This window comes from Camelus bactrianus, chromosome 10 (assembly GCF_048773025.1).
Source record: "Camelus bactrianus isolate YW-2024 breed Bactrian camel chromosome 10, ASM4877302v1, whole genome shotgun sequence".
Lineage (NCBI taxonomy): Eukaryota > Metazoa > Chordata > Mammalia > Artiodactyla > Camelidae > Camelus > Camelus bactrianus.
In genome coordinates this window covers 39274085-39296665 of record NC_133548.1, presented here as the reverse complement: position 1 = coordinate 39296665, position 22581 = coordinate 39274085, and the positions used below count along the sequence as shown (strand labels likewise).

Genomic DNA, 22581 nt, shown 5'->3' with positions numbered 1-22581 from the left:
ATTTTCCAGGGGCTCATCCCAGCCAGGGCAAGTTATCTCAAGGGCTGTGCAGTTTGAAGGTGAGTAACTTGTGACTTTAACCAAGGAGAGGAAACCAGAATGACATGAAGTGATGCCAGAGAACACATAAAGTGTTCTGGGATACTTGGCTCTCCGAGTTTCCTTTTTAAATTATTTTTATTATTATAAGCAACTTTGCAGAAAGTTTATCCCATAACTTCTTCAATAATATTGACCTTTCTCTATGAACACTTACAACTTTTTCCATATGTATGCATCTTACTGACTAAATTTTATTCACTCTGCTTATGATGAGGGTCTTATTTTTCATGTAGCATTATTTATATTATTTTCTTTGACTTTTTCTGTATATTTATGGTCTAGCTTTATATTTACATGTTAAAGGATAGCATAATATCATATCCAGTTGATATGACAACTTATTTTCTCAAAGATGAATCAAACTTCTTACCCTTTATTGTTGGACTCTGTGATCACTAAAGCCCCAAAACAAACAAAACCCTGTTTCCACTATAAATTTTGGGAAAGTTTGTTGTTTGTTTTCATTTACACCCAATGAAATACTTATGTGAACACATTGTCAACTCACTATTAAGTAGTAAAACATAAACATTTTGAGAGTAGCAAATCTAAAAATGGCTAAGAAATAATAGGAACAATGCAAGTAATTGAAGGAAAAATTAAAGAATAATTTATTTATTCTTCTGTCCTTATACTATAACATAATGGATTTTGCTGAAGTCTGATATAACACACTCAGAAGGCCAAATGGCCCAATTGTGCTGCAGTCTGGAATCTCATTCATATTCATTGATTTATTCACTCATTCAACTGATATTTACACACCTACTATATGCTAGAGGGACTATTCTAAGTGTGGGAAATACAGCAGTAAAAATATCCCTCCCCTCACAGATCTTGTTGAGTAGAACATAGAACACATAAATGAATACATAACAAATTGTCAGGTAGTAAAAAGTGTTTTGAAGAAAAGCCAAGAAGGGTAAACGGGTGGAGAGTGACAGGATCGGGTGAACCGAGGAGGCTGCTGTTTTACAAAGGGTGATCTGGGGAGTTTTCTCTGATGGGGCGTGATAATTGAAGGGAGTGATTGACTCCTATATGTGTCTATGGAAGGAGATATCTTGTGTGTATCCATGGAAGAAGAATAGCCCACTTTTACCTCTCTGTTGTTTTTTATTCACTTGTTGAAACAATATCTGATTTTGTAAATATGCAACTATTTTGATAGCTATCTATGGGAGATATCTGTGGGAGATATAAGGGAATCCTACAGGTGTGGTGTCTGCCTCACAGAGTTTATGGGAAGACAAGAAATTACAAGTGTAATGATGCTTTGAGAGAGGAAGTCTAGGGTGCTTTTTATGCCTTGGAGGTCAGGGAAGGCTTCCCTGAGGAAGTGACCTTTAAGCCGAGAAGCAGGTGTGAACCAGATTAACGTGGACAGAGGCACTGAGAGTGAGGGAAATTTACAAGCAAAAGAGCCAGTGTACAACCTTGTTTTGCTGATGACTTTCACCTTGTGTCCCTTATCCAACCTCCCAAGGGCTAAGAAGTAACATCATTTGATCATATTTCCTTACCTCTCTCTGACAGTTGTACAAATGCACCAAGAAACGATTTAACAAATAGATAAATAAAGGAAAAGACACAGCACAGGGGGCAAAAAGAATAACAAAACAACCAAACCTAGATAACTCTACTGGTATTCAAGACTTGGATATCTTTATTTACAGTAAGTTTTAATGTTAATCAATCCTTTTGATAGCTGGAGTGCCCTTTGAAACATAGGATTGCAGTAATAAATTTTTCAAAGACCACTTATCAAGCTATAGTTATTTCCTGCTTTACTTTTAATTGGACTGCATATAAATTTTCTTGTGTCTTTAACATAAGATTTATGACAGAGAGAAGTAGCCACAGGAGGAGAAAAACCCCAAAACCCTTACAAGAAAAAATATGTAAGTTTTATTCCTTGTCAATACCAACGGATTCTTTGAAACCCGGTGCACTAATGATGTAGGGTAGGGAAGTTGAGGGCCCATTTCATAAGCCTATATTCTGCTCAAAACTGTTTATAATTGAGAAAAATTAGAAACAATGTGAGGGTTTTGCATATTGGTGTATGGTTACCCCATACAATAGAATACTCTGTAACCATTAGCCATTTTGTTGTAGCAGAAAGCTTAATGACATGGGGGAATGGTCACAGTAGATCAATTTTAAAAAGCAAGATACCAAGCAAAATTTCAGTGTGATAAAAATTAGGTCACAGTATAATAGAGTTATAAGGAAATCTTGACAAAGAAAATACATCAATATTTTAACAGGGGTTATATGTGCTTACTGAGATTATAGATTAATTTTTATTTTCTTCTTCATGTTTGTGAATTTTTTGTCACAAATAGGTATCAGTTTTATAGTCTGAGGGAAAAAAGCAATGGATGGTCTTTTTTCTTTGTTCTAGATGCTATGCCTTTTCGTTCATCTATTGATCTGTTTCTAAACCAACACCAGATTATTTAAATTACCACACTTTTGCAGTATGCTTTGATAATGTGTTAGGTCAAATTCTCCCCCAACCCATCTCCTCTTTCCTTTCTCAAAAGCATACTGCAATTTTTTTAAGTTAACACTTTTCTTTGCTTTACTAACTAGAAACTAACTTTTTTTTTTTTTAATTTGGAGCATGAATTTTAGTGCTGCTCATTCTAGCAAAGCAGAGCAAAACTTATGCCAGTTTTTTGAAGACAGTGTCTGTTTGATCTTCAGGGCTTCTGCTGAGAAGCAGTGCAGTCACTGGTGCTTTAGCTCCCTCTAGCAAACACCCCTCCACCAAATGGAAAAGCCCCTTTGACATATGAGCACCAAGATCTCTGGAATCTTGGCCATGTCTGCAAACAAGATCTAGTCTAATGCCTAATTACACGGTCTAGGACACATTCCAAATGAGGTATTACTGCTCTCCCATTCTGAGCTGCTAGGACCATCCCATTCAAAAAAGAGCCAAAGATGGTCTTTAAAAATAAAAATAGCTGAAAGAGTTACAAACACTGGTTAACCCATTAATGACAGACTTTTTAAAATTCCCATTTTTGTATACCCAGATATGTCCCCCTTGGTTAAAAAAAAAATCAAAGCACATATACACATATCAACATAATCTACTTTCAGTTGGGTCAGCTGCTAAGAGATAGCTATGATTCTTTTTCTCATTTACCCTTAAATAACAAATGTCTTCCAAAAATGGTCTGTACTCCCTGGTGCCCCATTGTCTTCACACTTTTCTGTCCCTGATTTCCCCATATCCTATGGTACATCTTCTGGCTCTAGAAGCAGTTTTAGTAAAAACAGCTTTCTTACAGTTAGATTTCTTTGTTGTTCTAACCCAAACCGTTTGCTCAAGTGTAAGTTTCCCTTATCTTGCTTCTACACCTGTCTGTTGAGACTTTCCTCGGGAGTTTTCCAAACCTGGATTTTCACTTTCTTGCTTCTTCTTTTGCTTTTATTACTCTGTATTTTCTCCTATTCTGATTCTTCTTTTACTTCAGTAGCCACTTTTGGGGACTCTTCATCAACCCATGCCCCTCACTTTGAGAGCCTCTCCTCTGTGTGTGTGTGTGTGGGGGGGTGTATGTGTCTCAGGGGTTGAGAGCACCCATGAAGGACCATGTACCAATGGGGAGGAGGGTAAAGAGTGACAGAAAAATCATCAGGCAGACAGACAGAGAAAAGACCAGTCCAAAGGCCACAAGACCCCAGAGATAGGAGGAGATGGGAACTTCTTCATGCCTACTGTGCCCCAGTTCTAGTCCTCTGTGAGGATTTGCTGTGTTTCTTACTCTAGGGTTCCATGAGATACCTTCATCTTCTCCCAAGAAATCTCCCCCTTTGGGGTTAAGTTAGTTGAAGAGGCTTCTGTTTCTTGCATTCCCTAAGTCTGAGACGACATCCCTACCTCCGAGGCATAGTCCTGAGTATTCTCCTTCTCTCTACATGAAGCCCCAGTAAATTGGAAATTAAAAAAAATAATGCTCACCACCTTGAATTAATGACTCCTGAACCTATATCTCTAAAAATATGAAGTTTCTGCGGCGGGTATATCTCAGTGGTAGAGTGTATGCTTAGCATGCACAGGGTCCTAGGTTCAATCCCCAGTACCTCTGTTAAAAAAAATTAAATAAGTAAGTAAATCAATAAACCTAATTACCTCCCCCTCAAGAAACACACACAAATTTAAAAAACAACAACAAAAAATGAAGTTTCTTGTTTTCCAAAGGAATTGTCCAAAAGAGGTGATTGATTTACTGAAGTAGTTAAGCATGTAAGCTCTGGGGTCAGACTATCTAGCCTGAGGTCTCAGGACCTCTCTGCACTTCAGTTCCCCCATCCGTAAAATGGGACTAATAGAAGTACCTACCTTATAGGGATTTGTGAAAACTAAATGAGGTAATGCATATAAAGCTCTTCGAATAGTGCTCGACTCATTGTAAACCTGCAACCAATATTGTTGTTGTTATTACTATTATTTATAGCAACACATTCCTGCTTGGTTTTCTACAAGAACTTTAACATGTCCATCTCAGGGCTTCTCAGTCTCCTTCTAAAGAGAGCACAGCTGCATAACTTCCTGGTCCTGTCATTGGCTTCTCCACTCAGTCCTACAGACCTGGAATCTGATCTCAGGTCTGTTGGACTTTAGAGCCTGTGCTTATTCCATTAGACTAGCAGTTCCCAAATTTGACCGTATCTCAGATCCCAAAGATACTGAATCAAATTCTCCCAGATTGGGACTTGGAAATCTGTATTTTTAAAAACTCTTCAGTTAATTCTAACAAACCTGATCATTGGATCAGAGTTTGGGGAACTACTGTGGATTACACTAGTTTATCCTCACTAACTGTATCTGTAAAATGGGCACAGTAAATATCTATTTCATAGAATTGTAAACCTAATATATATTGAGTCTTTACTGTGTGCCAGGCACTGTGCCAAGGGCTTTCTACCTATATTCTCACTTAACTCTCACAACAGTCCTGTGAAGTAGATATTAGGTTATCTCTATATTACGATGAGGAAACTGAGGTACAAAAGAGGCTAAGTTACTTGATAAAGGTCATCCATCTAGCAAATGTGGAGAGCCAGCATATCGACTACTGGGATTAATGTAAAGATTATATTAGATAATGTATTTAAAGAACCTGGCACACAGTAGGTGCTCAGTAAAAGTTCTCTTCCCTTCCTTTTATCCAAAGGATACTATTCAAGTCCAGCAAATTTTATTTTATTTTTAACTTGTGCCCATTGTTTTGTTTTGTTTTTTAATTTAAACTCCTTTATGGTAGTATAATTTCTTACAGTAAACTATACATATTTCAGATGTACAATTTGATGGCTTTTGAGGGATGTATGCATCTATGAAACTACCACCACAATAAAAGTCCAGCAAATTTTAGATTGAGGACAATATTGTGATCTCAATAGTGGCCAGAGAACTGAAAATTTGGTATTCTGGAAGGCGGAAATAAAAGGAAGTCAGGTACCTGAGGAAGATGGAGGTGTTTGGGACCTCCAACAGAGAGAAACACAAGGGAAAACATAACACATGTGGAAGAACAGGCACACGTGAGGACGAACAGTAGCTTGGCCACCGAGGATAGGAAAAGGCAGGGTGCTAAAATTTAAAAGAGGAAAACCAAAGTATGAGGGTAGAACTACAGCGTCTCAGAGAGGCAGAGTCCTGAAAGATACCTATTCCAACCCACTCCCACCGTGTGGTCATCCGGTTCTTACTTGGACACCCTCTGTGACAACTCAATCTACCAAGGCAGAAGAGGCTCTAGTTGTTAGAAAATTCTTCAAATTGAGTCATTCTGGAACTTCTACCCACAGGTCCCCCTTCTATCCCTTGGGGCCCTGAAGAATAAGTCTAATTTCTCTTCTATTTGACAGCTCTTCAAATACATGAAGACAGTTACCTTGTACCCCTGGGGCAAAAACCTTACGCTTCCTTTAATCTTTTCTCCTGCGACATATTTCCTAACCTCATTACATCCTGGTCCCTCTCCTGTGCATGTAGATGGTTTCTTTTTGCCAAGCCTTCATTGGAGACAGAATTCCACGTGTATCATGACCAGCACTAGGCAGCATTGTAACCTCATCTTGTTTTACATGTCAGACTTCTGTCGATGTAGCCTAAATCAGCATTCATTTATTCTGGCAGCCACACTTCACTGAGGACTCAGATTGAGTCACCTAAGACCCTGTAGTGTTGTTTCACATGCATCTGCTAAGATACCTCTGCCCCTAGCCTGCCTTTCAGCAGTTGATTTCCTAGGACAGGACCCCCACATTTATCTCTGTTAGAGTCAGCCCATTGCTCCAACATTGCACTTGGCTTGTATTGTGTAATAGTGTCTTTTTCCCTCTTGGTCTTTTATTACCTGAAAATTTGGTGTACATCCTCTGCGTTTTCATTCAGAGCATTTATAAAAGTCCTAAAGTCTGGTGTGCAGAGAGCCTTCTGCCATCCTGATGATAACTGGTGTGGTCTGAAGGTTTTGAAGTCTAATGAACCTGGTTTGACTTGTGGCCTTGGGCAAGCTGTTTAAACTCTGAGTTTCAGTTTCCTTATCTGTAAAAAGGGATTGTGAGGATTAAGGGGGAAGATGCAGGGAAGGCACTTAGCATCTAGCAGATGCTGCACAAATGTTGATTCTCTCCACCCTTCCTTCAGCTCAACATGGATTCATTAATCAGCATCTTTAGGTTATGGTTACTTAACAGGTTATTCGTCCAATTAATTACACTAGAATCCAGGAGTCTATTTCTTGATCTTGTCCACAATATCTTGTCAAGTACATTGCTAAAATCCCATTGTATAGCATAGTCTCCTCATGAAATCAGAACGAAGACAAAGTAAACAGCAATCAGATTCCACCATCATGTAAACTGAGGAAAAGTAGTAAGCTACCAATGAAGTTGGTTAACCTTGAAAACTGTCAACATTCAAACCACAAGCACATTTTGGGCACCCCTACGTTCCTGGCAATGTACTGGGAACGGGAAGAATTTTACAATGTTTAAAATGCAGTGCCTGTGTTTAAGGAACAAGGCTAGAATTCTAGAGTCATGGAAGCTAGTCTGGGTCACAGGATTGAGTGAAGTGATTTAGATCCATATGTTCATATATCCAGTTAAGAAACAAACATGTTAGGAGTTAGGTCCCGCCCCCACCCCTCTCCTTTAGTTAGGTGCTAAAGGGGAGAGGGCGAGTATAACAAAAAAGATACTGTCCTGGTATTAGGAGAGTTTAACACCTAACAGGGTTGGGAGTTCTTCGTACTAAAGATCCTCTGCTAAGGGTCTTAAAACAGATTCTACGTTCTCTCAGTACTCAAGTTGTATTTTGTTATGAAATGTTTATTTTCTGTAACTATTTGTTTTCTTCCGTCTCACTCCCTGGACAGCTTTTCTACGGTGACCAGAGCCACTGGGACGTAGTCTGACACACAGTAGGTGGTCAAAACGCGGCCACTGAAAGGAAACGCAATGAAATCGCTCCAGGCTTGAGTTTTTTTCTTTTGAACAACGAGAATGACAGCTCCAATGTGACGCTTGGAGGTCAGGACCAACGAAAAGAACGTAAGAATGAACACTAGAACGGAAAAGCCTTCTAGAAATACTAAGTATTCAAGCTCTCTTTTTGGACTTTGGCAAACCAAGATGTTTTGGGAAGGGTCTGGCACACTGTGTTCCTAAAATTGGTTTGCTAGATGGAGTTGGAGGGAGGCGAGTGAGGAAATGCTGCTTTAGTCAGGATGCCCCGAGTGAAAAGGGGGAGGGAGGAGGAGTAAGAGCCGTGAGCCAGACGCAAGCCAGGAACCTAGAGAAGAGGGACATCCCAGGAAACTGCGAGGAGTGCGGCGTCTGCACCCGCAGTGGCCAAGGCGAGCGGGAGACCTGAAGGGAAAGAGAGAGGGCAGGGGCGAGGAAATCCAGGGAAAGCGCGCGGATTGGTCCTCGCCTTGGGGCGTGCGCTTCTGTGCGCCAAGCGATTGGTGGCGGGAAATTAGCAGGTAAACCGGCCCCCGCCGCCTCGTCATTGGTCAGCGGCCTCTCTAGCTGCCACACAAATGGCCAGCCGGCCGCCGAGCCGCGCGCGGATTGGCCGGGGTCGGCCGCCGCGACCGGCTCCCTTCGGGCGCTCGGATTGGCTAGCGGGAAGAGGCAGGTATCCGGGCTCCGCGGCTCCTCCATTGGTGGGCGGGGAAGGGGGGTTGGGCACAGCGATTGGTGGGCGGGGGGCCGGGCCTGGGCCGGCGGGGAGCGGATTGGTCGGAAAGTAGGTTAGTGGTGCGACATTTAGGGAAGGCAGAAAGTAGGTCAGGGACGGAGGTGCCTGTTTACCCGCGCCGGACTCACCGCCGCCGCCGCCGCGGGATCCGAGTGGGGGCGCGGGCGCGGGCGCTCCCGGCGAGCCACGGTGAGTGTCGGGCTGGCCGTGGCCAGCGGAGCGGCCGCGGGCACCCCGTCGGGGCCGTTATCACCCTAGCAGGCGCAGCACCTCCGCCGCCGCCCGGGGCGCAGCCCGGCCGCCGGGGAGCCCTGCCCGACGTGCCCGCTGCCGGCCTTAAAGGGCCCGTGCCCACTCCCTGCCCCCACCCGGGCTGCGGAGAGGCTGCACCCCTTAAAGGCGCCGCGCCCGTCCGCCCCCATCCTCCCTCGCTGGGGCTGGCACTGCGGGGTAGAGCGGGCAGAGGTGCCGCAGGCGCCCTAAAAGGGGCTGGGAAAGAGTCCACGGGAATACCCATCTCCCCTCCGCGGGCATCGCTACCTGACGGGGGGTAGGTGGGAGCAGCCAGCTGCCTCTTAAAGGGACAGCCCCGCCCTTTGGGAGCAGTGACTTGGCTGAGGGCGAATCCTAGGACGTATCACCAGGAGGTGCGGGGACCCCCAAGGGGACCACCCTTGACGGTTGCGTCCCAAGGGCGTTGGGCGAGAGATGCCTCTTCTGTCCTTCCTCCCCTTCTCCTCCACTTCCCTTTCGGGAGCCTGCGGGGCTGGGTGGGGGTGGGGAGGGCGCCTCTGCCGGGCTTGGGGAGTCCGATCCCCCTCTGCCCCTTTGGCCCTGTCGCAGGGGCTAGCGTGGCACCTGGGAATCCCCTCCCAGAGATGGGGCCGACCCTGGCCTGCGAACTTTCGTCTGGCCTGCGCCGTCTGGGTCCTGGGCAGCCCCAGGAGGATCCCCCGTGGGTCTGAGAGCAGGTGCTTTATGGCGCAGGGATGTCGCCCGGCGCCCAGGTGTGGGCCCGCCGCCGGCCTTGGAGTCTAGGAGACCCGCGGAGGGCGCCGCGAGGCTCGCTGTAGCCGCGGGTTTGACAGATGTCAAAGAAAAATGTTCCCGCTCGCGATTGCCGGGCGTTGACAGTCAAAATAGCTCTCGTTTGCTTTGAGGAAGAAGTGGAAGACTAGAAATTAATGCCGACCTTGCGGGGCTCGAGTCGGTCACCCGGGGGTCGTGGGAGCGGGTGTGGGGCGCACGCAGGTGCCCGAGGGCAGGCGCAGAGAAAGGAAGGGCTGCCGTGGACGTCCCTGGACGTTGGCGTCTCTTGTCAAGTTTGTGCTGGCTGGTGGGGGACCAGGGGCTGACCCGCCTTCTCCCCACATTCCCCAACCCTTTCCCCCTCCCCCGCCTCGGCCCCTTCCTAGTCACCTAGCGTTGTTTTGGCACTTTCGCTCTTGCGGTCTGCTCTCCCTGCTTACGTAGCTACTCCCGGCAAGGAATTATTAGCCAAGTTTTATCACCCAGCTGCCAGAAATAAGATTCGAAGAAGCATTTCTTGACTGTACGGGTGTTTCCAGTATCTTCCTCTAAAAAAGAAAATCCATAGAAGCTGCCTATTATATACATCTAGTTTCCCACAACGCTTGCTTGTCATTTGTCCTTCTGACATCTGCTGCTGTTCCCCCCTTTAATCTATTTTTATATGACAACTATTATTTTAATTCTTCTGGTCCCATTGATATCAGGATCTATCAATTTGGGTTGGTGGAGTTTTTAATTAATGTACTGGTTGAATCATGAGCTTAAAATAATCGTTTCTGCTCCTGAGCAGTTTTGAATAATCTCATGCTCTCTGTTCTTGCAAGACTTAAAAAAGAAAAAAAAAAATCTGCTGTTAAATTTGATTCCCGTGTCAATGAAACTACGAAATATTTTTTTAAACACAAAATTGAATCTTTCACTCCATGCTCTGTTATTGGGTTCACTTTACTGATGAGTCTCTCACTTTGTTGTTTGTATTTAGAACACTTTAAAATTTCCTGGGCAGGATCTGAAATTGCCTGTATCATCTAAAGCTGGATCTGTAGAAGCCTTTTTGGTCTTGATTGTAGATGTAGCCAGTGAATAATGATAATGTTAAAACTCTAGTTAAATTTGTACCTTATTCCAGCCCCTAAAGTTTAGAAAGAGGGAGAGAGAAGGGAGCAGGTGTGGTGGAGGAGCATTAGCCTGAGAGTTAGAATATCCTGGTTCTCGCCCAGACTTGGGCTTTCATGGATGTGCCACTTGGGACAAGTCACTGAGCCTTTCTGGGTTCTACTTGCCTCAGATGGAAAGCAAGGCAGTTGAACCAGGTGATCTCAGAGGTTCCTTCTGCTCTAAAGTTCTGTGCACCTCTAAATATTTAATACATCTGAATTCAGGTTGGTATTTACCTGCTGGAACTTCCAGAATATCTGAGCTGAAATCCTATTTTCGTAGGAAACTTAAACAGATCAACAGATGGTGTTTTAAAGAATCCATTTCAAATGATTTATAAAAATGATGACTACTTGGGAGTTTGCTGTTTGCAGAAGAGGTCTGCCTACCACAAGGAGGCAAACCTCCTATTTATCCCTCCACATCAACAATCTCTATGCAGTTTATGTACTAAATGGTGGGCAAGCATTGTGGAAAGACTTGTTAACAGAATGCATAAGAATATGAAAAAACTAGATGTTCAGTATCTCTCTGGTATAAGGGTTGCCTTCCTTCTATGAGCTTTCTTCTATTTGTGATTCCATTCCATGGTGGTTGGAGAAAGTCAAATATTAAAGGAACAGCTTCCAGCCCATATGATATTACATTCACAGCCGGTGATTTTAATTAACATGGTAGCACTTGCAGGGAAATAAAACATCCTTTCTAGATCTTGAGGTTTAGTTAGGAGCCCAGAAACACAGCTGTGAAACCCTTCTCTTCAGTCTTGTCTCTCTTCAATGCCACTTCATCACAATACCTGGACTTGCCCCAAACTCCCACCCTGATTTTTCTCCTCCCTTTCTCTCTAAACAAGACCTGCTCTGACTTAAGCTCCCTCAGCATCTCTTCCTTCCTGTTCAAATGTCTTGTCTTTTTCCCCCATGTCTCCTCCTCTCCTCCCAGTTCAGAAAAAGCAAGTGGATTTCTCCCCTGATCCCTCTTCTTGGACCCTCACTTTGGGCAGGAGCCTGGTCCCTGGGAGCAGAACCTGGCACTGGGGTTGGGTGCGGTGGCCTTGGACAAGTGCTGGACTCCATTGACTGCAGGCTCCTCCTCTGTGGTGCAGTGACAGGTGCCTGCCTTGTAGAGTCCCTGTCAGAATCAGGGGAGATGATGCCTGTAAAGTGCTCGGCATACAGGAAGCCCTCCCTCAGTGTTTACTGCCATTCTCACCCCCGCCCCCCAGCTGCCACGATCCTGTCCCTGGAATATCCTTCATGCTGTTTGCCCCCTCAGCCTCCTCACCAACCCCAGAAAAGCCCTTGTCTTGACTGGGAAGGAAAGGGTGGAAGGGGAAGAAACAGGCCTGCTGGGGGCTGCTGTGCAGTTGGCAGCTTTCCTGTGTCTGCACGTGGTGCCTCTGGGTCCCTACATCTCCTCCCCTCCCTGCCCGGCAATGTCTCCCAGGGCTGTGAATGCTCACCTGCTCCACTCTCTCATCTGCTCCCTCCTTAGCTCCTGCCCTCTGGCTTCTCTCTCTACCACCCTTCTTCATACTTCTTCTCAAAGATCTCCCAGAACTTTAAGTCTTCAATTGCAGGGGCCCCTTTCTTAGTCCTAAATCGTTGTTCTTGGCCCCTTTATAGTTTTTATGTGCCTGTCTTTCCTGCCTTGAAATCCCCTCCTCCCTCAGCCTTTAGGTCACATTGCTTTCATGGTTTTCCTCCTGCACACCCTCAAGGGAGTGTCTGTCCTAGCCTCCACTCTTCACACTGTTCTTCTCTGCTTGGGGTCCTCTTTCCAGTCCTGATGTCCCTCTCCTGCTTCAGCTGCTAGCAGGTCCATTGTAGACATTAATGGTAGCCTGTTGCCAGCATCTGTGACCTTGGAGTTACAGATTACAAACTGCTTGCAAGCATGGTCTCATTTCATCCTCATGACACAAGTACCCCTTCACCATCAGGCTGTCTTGATAGGGACTTTGGTTGGGTGGTTAAAAGCGCAGGTCTTGGAGCCAGATTTCACATCCTAACTGTTCCTTATAAGCTTTATGACTTGTGGTCAAGTTGCTTTGCTCTCTCAGTCTTGGTGTCCTCATCAATAAGACTGGGATCCCTCTAGTCCTTAGCTCAGAGTGTTGTGTGGATTCATTGTGTTCAAGAATTAAAAATCCATGAAGCTCTTCATGACACATAGTAAGCATTCAGTGGATGTTAGCCACCCTTCTTACTGCTCCTTCTCACCTCTCCACGCCCAGCCCACCTGGCCACCAGTCCTCAATGTGTGCACAGGACTGGCCAGTCAGGCTGAAGAGCTGTTTGCTCCCTGGACCAGCCCATCACCTGTTCTATGCCCGAACCTCTTCAGGTCCAAATCCTACTCTTAGTTAAGACCCAGGTCAAATGCTTGGTCCTCCTGGAGCTATTTGTTTTTCTTCCTCCCCACCCTGGGCAGCAGTGTCCCCCAGCCCTTGATCTGGCTCTGGTTATTTTAGATACTGCTGTATCCCACACCGTGTTGGGCTGTCTCTGGGAATATCTCACCTACTGGCTCCAGGCCACGCACTTTGGGAGGAGTTCATCCTGGCTTTTCCAAATCACAAGCAGAGGGAGCCTTCAGGGTATGCTTGTTCAATCCCAATTAATGGTCTGGAGGAGGAGGAGATGGGGTGGGATAGACACTCAGGGACTAAGCCTGCAGAAGGAAGGGGGATACACCTTTGGAGAGGTAGGGGCATGAGAAGAGGTTTGCACTAGGGGCACATGTGGATGTGGCCACGAGTAGTTAGGTCTGTGTGGAAGGAGGGTTTGAGTTGGGGACCTAAAGTCAGGGAGATGAGATTGGATGAGCTTTAGTCATCTCTGCTTCAGGAGGACATGGAGTGCTGGCATATGATGGGAGATGACTTTTACATTAGTACATGCTGTCCTTTTAAATAGCATAAACTCATGTTTATCCAGTCTGGTTAAAGAGGGAGATGGATGGCCTGTCTGATTTAATATTCTGGTTAATACTCTACCCATTGGATTTTGTACATATGCTGAGTAAAACATTCACAAGTATTTATGCCTTCGACTACTGTTTGAAATGTGTGACCTGGTCAAATTAGTTAGCTTCCTTGAGCCTGATTCACCTCATTCGTAAAATAGGAATAATGATGATAATGGTAATAGCCGCTGACATCTACTGGACATTCTCTAAGTGCCAGCAACTATGTTAGTCACCTTACGTTTATTAACTTGTTTAATCCTTGTACCCCATGAGGTAGGTGGAATGATTATCCTTATTTTATAAGTGAGGTGGCTCTGTGAACTGCCCAGCTGGTATAGGGTGAGGCCGGACCTGTGCACAGGGGGCATCCAGAGTCTGCTCTCCAGGCATCACGGTAGGCGCCTGCTGGGAGGAACCACTGGATTCGATAGAGTTTGAAGCACCTGGCACCTTGTCAGGAACCAAGCAGTCCTGTGGTGTTTGGTAACCAGTCTTACTGTTGACAAACATGGTGTGTGTCTCCTTTTAAGGAGGACTGAAATCTTTTTTTTTTTTTTTAGAGGTGGGGAGGTAATTAGGTTTATTTATTTATGTATGTATTTATTTTAATGGAGGTACTGGGGATTGAACCCAGGACCTTGTGCATGCTAGGTACACACTCTACCACTGAGCTACACCCTGCCTCCATCCTGCCTTTCTGCATCGTTACTGTGACATGGGCCTCCTGTGGCTCAGCCGACCCCTCCCCAGGCAGCTCTTTGTGTGAGATGAACCTCCCAACAGAACTCATCACCCACTGCCCCTGTGTCATAACCATCTGCAGAGCGCCTCCCTGGGGAGGAGACCTTTTCTAAAGTCTCTCACCGTCTTCCTCCTCTCCCCAGCTCCTTACCCAAAGAGAGGTATCTACAGCCTTGGATGTGTGTGTGTGTATGTGTGTGTGTGTGTGTGTGTGTGTGTGTGTGTGTGTGTGTGTATTTTTAATGCCAGTTGTTCCCCAAATACATTTAGATAGTATGGGAAACATTGTTTTATGTCAAGAACCTGTTACATAAAAATGTGTTATATAATGTTCAAATATATACTGCACAGTGAAATTAGATACCACTTTTTTTCCAAAGAATAAAAAGATAGTAAACACAAGCTATACTGAAGATAATTAATCTCAGATTTGAAAGGCATGGAAAGAGTCATTGTTTTGAACCTCTGTTCGCCTTCTTGAGAGCTCCAAGTGTAGGCTGTATGGGAAGTTGACCCGAATCTGTCATGGAGTGCTGCTGTGAAATACTCTGGAAGTTGTCTTTTTTTTAGGGAGCTCACTTCCCTCTTGCTCATCTCTTGCTCATGTCTAAGCAGAGGGAAGAGGCTCTTTTTGTCTCCCCGCCCCTCCTACTTAGGCCATCCTGATCATCTACCCAGTTTTCTGCTCTACCTTCTACTTCTGTCAATTCCTCCCACACGATGTGGCCAACATTGTCTTCCAAGAACAGCCCTGCTGCCAGTGGCCTGTGGTTGGCACCCCTGCGTCCAGTCCTCCAGAGTCTGACCCTGTTCCCCCTACCAGCCCCATTTCCAGACCGAGCCCAGCACCTGGGGTTCAGTTCTGCTGTGTCTGCCTGCCCAGCCCAGGCCACCCCACCCCATACTCTCTTTTGCTGTCTGTCTTCACTCAGGTCTCTCCCTTGATCAGAGAGGTGTCTGTTCTTGGCCTCGGCCTGCCTGAATCTCACTTCTGTGTGAAGCCTCCTCTGATGATATTTGCCTCCTTTGCTCTCTTTCTCTATTTTTTTTTTTTAACTTTTGATTGCCAGCCATTCATTGGAAGCATTGGTACATCATAATTAGTAAATGATCATAACAATTCCAATCAGGATGGCCAGTTCTCTCCTTTTTTAATTGTTTCATGAATAATTATCTTGTCCTCACTTCCCACTCTCTAACTCTACTCATTTACTCATTCAGTGAAGTTTATTGGGTGCCTACCATGTGCACAGCAGTGTTCCAGGCACTGAAGACACAGTGGTAAACAAAACAGCCCCAGTGGGAGAAGACAGACCAGAAACAGTTAAGCATGGTAACTCCTGGTAGTGATAGATGCTAGGAAAGCAACCACAGAGAGTAAAACAGTAGTGATGATGAAGAAGGTTGCTTTAGCTAGGTCCTCGGGGAAGCCTCTCTGAAGAGGTGACATTTGAGCTCAGCTGTGGGAAGATGTGGGGGAGAATATCCCAGGAAGAGGGAATAATTGGTGCAAAAGCCCTGAGGTTAGAAGTAGCTTGACTGTTTTTGAGGAGAATAAAGGCCAGTGTAGCTGGATTATGAGTTCCTTGAGTATAGCTATTTATCCTCCTTGTCACCCTTAGCCCAGTGCTAAAAGGCCCTGTAAATACTTGCATTCTAAACTGGTGCATTTGCCCTTGGTTATATTTTGTATAAACAGCTCAAAAGGCTTTTAATAAAACATTATATTGCATATAAACAAATCAAGGGTTTGAAGGGTTTTCTCATAAATATACTCTTAGCATGTATCACTATTGCTGTTTTAATTATGTTTAGTGCAGAGCTTCAGACCTCAGAATTCTGTTTTACATGCACAGCCATCTTAAAAACAGGTTTTGTTCCAAAAGTTCATTTGTAAGGCAGTTGATGGAAACTTGGGATACATTTTTCTATAGAAAAAAATGGACTAAATGGTGGTTTGGTTCCCAGCAAGCCCACAAAAGCCATTTAGGGCAGACTTTAGCTGAAACCATACTGTTTAGTACTAAAGCGTTATCAGCGTTAATTAAGCCTTCTGAAGCTAGACCCCCTCATCTGTATAGTATTATAGGTCATTTACTATTAGCATTAAAGGGATGCATTTACCTTAGTGACTTCTACTATTTTTCCAGTCTGACAAAGAAGTTTATAAAAGGGATTTTTACCTTTGTGCCTTTAAGATTTCACTTCATGTGTTGTAAATGAGGCAGTGACGTGGAGAGTGGGGAAACCCCTGGACTAGGAGCTGGAAAAGGCCTGGGCTCCAGTCTTGGCCCAGCCACTGACTTGCTACGTGACTTTGAGTAAGTTGCCCTTGTTGAACTTTGATTTCTCAGGTCCTTCTTGGCTATAAAATCCTCTTTTCTCAGCATAACAGGAAAACGTGCATATATTTCATTAGTCAAACCTGCCCTCCAATGGCTACCTCCATTTTTTTTTTTTTTGAAGAAGTAGGTGGCACACAAATAACTCAAGAAGTTCCCATGTGTGGTGCTCAACAGTTATACCTCCAGTATGAACGGTGATTTTGATCTGCTATCTCTCTTGATGAATTAAAAGAGATTTTGTCCTAGAACTTTTGGTCCGGATAAGATTCCTGTGTTCTTGGCCAACTTATCTTCCACATAATTATGTAAATCGTTTTTTCTTTTTAACTCTTAGGGATATAAATGGTGACTCTGGTTTGCTGCTTTTGAAATACACTTATAAGTGCCCTTAGGGAATGGAATGAGTTTGCAGGAGAGAGCAGAGCTAAAAGAGTGTGGGATCAAAAACAATTTTAAATGTTAAATGCAAAGCTATTTTCAGTATCCTGCTAGAAGAAAAAAAAATTTTTTTAAGGCTTCAGATGATAGAAGAGGTTTCTGCTGTAAAGGGAGAAAAGAGCCTTAGGTTTTGCAGTGGTGGAAACGACCTGATCCTGTAACTAACGACCACTCCAGCCACCTTCCTCCTTTCCCACCTCTGAGTTTTGTTTTTGGCCTCAAGAGCCACATTTGCCATTTGAGAGGTTTGATATTTAAACGATGCTAGTCTCAGAGCTCAGTTGGGACTTAGGGTGTTGGAGGCTTAGAGTTTAGCTGACTTTGGGTGCAGAGTGTTACATGGAGAACTTCCACAGTAGATTCTAGAGTGAGGGGAGCCTCACTGGGAGTGACAGTGCACTTTTAGCACTGCCTCTGTTTGATATCTTGTAAATGGTACATTCCTTTTTTTTTTCTTTTTTCTTTTTTCCTTACCTAAAGGCATAGGGAGGAGTTGGTGCAAGAAGTTGTTGCTCTGCGGATTTCACTTTGGAGCTAGAGGGTGGTGTTATACCTAGCCTTCCTCCTTAAATGCTGGAATATGGGCAGGAATTTTGTCTGTTTTGTTCTCTGCTGTATCCCCAGCAACTACAACGGTGTCTGCACAGAGTAGTCACTCAATAAATCATTGCTGAGTGAGTGTGTTCAGCTTGGGGAAAACCTTAACTTTTCCACCCTCTCTAACAGGACAGGTTCATGAGCTTGGTCTTGCAATGTACTTTGGATTCTAGGTTACTGTTTCCTTTTCACATCTGTGTTTTTCTTATTCTTCAAGTCATCCAGATATCAGTATCTTTTATGGATGATGAGGACTTAACCAGCCGTGGTTGTCCCTGCCCTGCTGATGTTCATCTTTATGTTATCTTTAATTGGCTCCAAAGTACAGCAAGTCAATAGCTGAGCCACAGCAACTAAAAGAAAACTTACTGCATGTTTCTTTGGGTGCAGTACTACACATTTCTTTATTCAGTCAACAAATAACTGAACGGCAATATACCAGGCACCATGCTAGACCCAGAAGAAAAGCAGAAATAGTCATTGTGGCCAAGGAACCTGCAGTTTCATTTGCAGAGAGAAGATAATCCAAGGCCAGTAATGTGTTATAGATGTTCTATAATTGCTACAGGAATCCAGAGACTAGAGAGATCTTTGTGAGTTGCTGTGGCAGGGAGGAGGCTTCATGCAAGGGATGAGATTTAATCCAGACTTTTAAGGGTGGATAGAATTTAGAGTCACAGAAAAGGGTAGCACAGGTGCTTCCAGGGAATAAGTGGGTGGGAACATAGCATCATTAAAAGCACAGAGGTAGGAATGACCAGTTTGTATCCAGGGACACAGACTTGCCTAGAATGGAGGGTTCTTCATTTCAGACAATATAGTTGCTAATATAGAGGAGTTCTTATGGTGTCCTTAGTACTTTATGTATATTATCTGATTTAATGCCTACAAAACCCATGAAGTAGGTACTATTATTAGCATCACTTTAGAGAGGAGGAAATTGAAGCACAGAGTGATCCAGTAACCTGCCTAAGAAGGTTACTGGATCCACATAGCTAAGAAGCAGTGGATCCAGGCTTAAAAACCAGGCCATGGAGGCTCTTGATCAGTGTCCTCCTCTGTCTCCCAGTGTCCTCCAGATGCAGGATTTGGGTTTGGTTGGGGGTTTTACAGTCATGATCTGGAAATGGACAAGGCTCTGTTTAGTCCACTCCTTCATTTTTTAGAAGAGTCAAAGTTTACCTACTGAGATAGAGACTGGTAGACAACCACTGAAGTTGCTTTATGATTATTCTGATTCTGATTTTAGTGATGTGAAATAATTCTCCCTAAAGAATTAGTCCAGTGTGAGTGTTCCAGTTGGATTGGAGCAGAGGGACTAACTACAGCAGAGACCTGATCAGAGGCTCCTAGCTGAATCCAGGCAGAGATTCAGCTGAAAGGAGCCAGAAGTGGGAATTAATTGTCAATTATGTTAATCAGCACGGCTGTGTTCAGTCATCCTTTAGAATTCTAGAGTGTGGGGAACATCTGCCTGTGTGAGTGGCTTTCAAGTATGTGAATCTGCACTGTACTGTGACCGAGACACCTTGGTTAATGAATTCTCCAGAAGCAAAGCACCATTATGGAAGTCAAATGTTTAAAAACAAATACTCACATTTTCTGGAAAGAGCAGCTAATTGGGAACTAGATAGCCTGCATTCTAGGGTCCTTCTGCTACCTAAGCACCAGATAGCCTAAGCCAAATAACTTAATGTCTCAAATTGTGGCTGATTCTTTATCTGTGGAACAGGTGTAACAATTCCTGTCCAGTCCCTTACAGTGTGGTTCTGATGCTGGAGTGAGATAAGGAAAGAATATGGATTTTGAAAGCTGTAAAGTTGCTCTCCGGTTGTTGGGAGCAGCAGTTATCATTTTAATAGTGAAGGTGTTCAGGCCTTTGAGGGAGAGCCTGGAGGCGCAGAAGTTCCCCAGCCTCCAGGTTGTGTTTAGGGATGTGGCGCTGTCCACCAGATGGGTGCTGACGGGCCTCACTTTGCAGAATAGGGCCCTATTTTAAAGATGATAATATATTTCACCCTCAGAGATAGGAACCAACCTGGGCATGAATGGAAAAGTTAGGCACAGATAACCTAACTAAATCTATTCTCCTTGGCATACACATCTCAGGATAGCGATGGGCAGCTGTGAACCAGAAAAACAAGTGTCAGTATCTAGCCAGCTGGGCGATTGGGCATTCTGAGATGTTTCACCTGGGGCAATAGGCAGGAATCCAGAAGAACCTTGATTATCCCAGGGAATTAATGGGTGAGCCAGCCTGCTGTCCAGGTAGTACCTGGTTACAAAGCCTGTAACAAAGTCTTGACAAGAAGGACTGGAAACTTGCCAAATCTTAATTTTTTGTGAGCATTGCATGATATATTTATTATTCATAATAATAATTATAGCAGTACTTAACCTTTGAGTATTTACCATCTGCCAAGAACTATGCTAAGTGCTTACATGACTTTTCCTGTTTCATATTCACAATAGCCCTGCAGGCTGGCCACTGTGAGTCCCACTTTCTAGTTAGGGAGACTGTGACCAGTCTCCAATGGTACATAGTGAGTGGAAAAGCTGTGATTCAAACCTAGGACAGTCTCACTCTAGAGCCTGCATGCTTACCTGCTGCAACCTTCTTCCTCTCTTTTCCTGGGGCCCTAAAATGCTTCCTGAATCTGGTTTTGAGGTTCCTGACAGCACACTGGGTGTTTGGAAGGCATTTTTGGTTGATAGACGTGTCACAATCCAGTAGCCTCAGCTTACTGTGGCTCCTCCTTCACAGCCCATGGTTGACATCTCACAGCTCTTGCCAGCTGTCCAGTGACTTGTGAACAAATGGATGCCAAGGGTGAATGCCCCAGATTCACTAACTCCTGCCGACTGATGCATATGAGGGGATTTTAAAGAGGGGAAGACAGAACAATAAAAGAATTGCTCTGGGTCAGTTTTTCAAAAAGTGCCTGGGTAGTTGGTAGTCTGCTTCATTTTCATGTTGATGCTGGTCAAAATCTCACCACAAAAATCTTTCCAGAGGTCATGATCCTAATAACAATGCCATTCACCTCTCATGTGTGATTTACAAAGTAGTTTTTATGTGTGTTTTCTTGTCTAGTCTTCACCACAACCTTAAGAGGAGAGATATTATAAGGTCTCTTTGTAGGCTAGAAATATCTAGAGAGTTTAAGCTACTGCCCAGGGTCCCAGAGCTAGTCAGTGGCAGTCAGGCTTAATAAACACCACTTTCCTGACAACTTCTCTCTTCCCAAGTTCCTCTTTGCTCACTCTGTTGAAGATGTTCTTAATGTTCTGATTTACTATATTTAGAAGTCAGCAGGAATTACTAAGGTGAAGTATTTTGTGCTACACACTACACTGTTACTGACTCAGAATAAATAAAAGCTCACGTGATTGGTTGCTGTGTTGGGTTTAATTGATTTGCACCTACTTTCTTTGCTAGCGAATACACACAGATCTCCTGTGGTATGTTATTGGAGCAGCAGTCCTTCTATCTTTAAAAGTCTCAAGGTTTCAGTGGGTGATAAAATGTGGAGTTTACATAATTTCTTTAAAGAGTTGACCATAGAGTTCTTGGTTAGGAACACAAGCTCTTAATTATCACATTGTTTCCATGGAGAAATTAGCCTTGGGTCTCGTGATTTCAGCCCTCTGCCTTTTCTAGGAATGGAGTGAACTGCAGGAGAGAGGACTGGTTGTGTCATCACTTAGAGCTCACTCCCCTCCTGTTACTGCTGGAGGCTGGGTTGTTTTTCTGGACCCTCTCAATTTTTCCTGTGACCTAAACATAAATCATCTTTGTGATCCTGGTCATTTCATTTTTGAAAAGTTTTCCATGAAATAAACCTGAATGGAACACTTTCTTATATAGTTTTGAACATCCCCTTTAAGACATTTAATTGGCAGCAAGGGACTTCGTTAAAAGAATGTAGAACTGGTCTCACTTAAGCTTCTTGTATTAGTTGGGACACAGAAAATTCCTGTATTAAGAAGATCCACAGACACATTGGCTGAAATCAGGTGGAAGCTGATTTCTTTCTCATGTACCAGTTTAGAGTAGATAGTGGTCCAGGCCTTCACTCTTCAACACGTGGCTTCCATTTGGTGGTTGAAGGTAAAAGCTTTAATTTTTACCATCTCCCAGGGGAAAGGATCAGGGAGTCACACATGGGGTCATTTTTAGGGCAAGACCTGGAAGTAGCACATACTTCTATCCCAGTGGCCAGAACTTTGTCATTTGGCTATATTTAGCTGCAAAGGAAGCTGAGGAATATCTTTAGATGGGAGGCCATGAGTCCAGCAAAATCTGTTTCTCAGGGTAGAAGGGAGATTGAACACTGTGGGAGGCTAGCAGTGTGCTACTTTATGGGAAGGAGTAAGTAGAGTTTGAGGCTTGTGCTAGGAAAGCTGGGAAGATGCTTGGGCTCAGGGTCAGAATCTAGGAAAGCACACAAACCAGGGCATATGCAGCCATCTAGAGGTCAGGGCAACTCACTGCTCAGAAACTGGGCAGCCAGGTGGAACCCAGGTGCTGGAGGGAATATGAATAATACAGAAGACTTCAACTGGCAATAAGAGATTCACCAGTAGAAAGAGCACTGGACTAGGAGTCAGAAAACCTAGGTTTGAGTCTAGGTCTTCCATTTCATAACCAGGGGCAGAATACTCCAATGAATTTTTGCCTTATCATCTAGAATATGGGAACAAGGGTGGTGGCTTTTCTGCCTCCCAGGCTTAGTGTGAGGACAATGGCTGAGGACGTGCTCTGCAAACTGCATCCCTGTGGAAGTGGGCACAACATCAGTGTTACTCAACTTTGTGTCCCCAGCACCAGCCCAGTGCCTGGCACAGATACGTTTGTTGAATGATATGTGAAATATTATGAGAGATGGAAAAAATGCATTATGCTAAGGAGAGCTTGATCCTGGACAGTCTTTACAAAGCAGAGAGGTTCTTCTCTCT

The 22581-nt window shown here is 44.2% G+C and overlaps 1 protein-coding gene across 6 annotated transcripts in view; it reads left to right on the top strand.

Moving 5' to 3' along the window:
• Positions 1–8373: 8373 nt before the first annotated feature.
• BMAL1 (basic helix-loop-helix ARNT like 1) overlaps positions 8374–22581 on the top strand; it is a 97085-nt gene continuing 82877 nt past the window's right edge. For 3 of the 6 annotated variants that reach the window (XM_074372364.1, XM_074372363.1, XM_074372360.1), the window contains exon 1: positions 8375–8527. The gene's annotated coding sequence lies outside the window, so the exon portion shown is untranslated. Of the gene's footprint in view, positions 8528–22581 lie in introns of all 6 variants that reach the window. The other 3 variants (XM_074372362.1, XM_074372365.1, XM_074372361.1) reach the window with 2 other exon arrangements.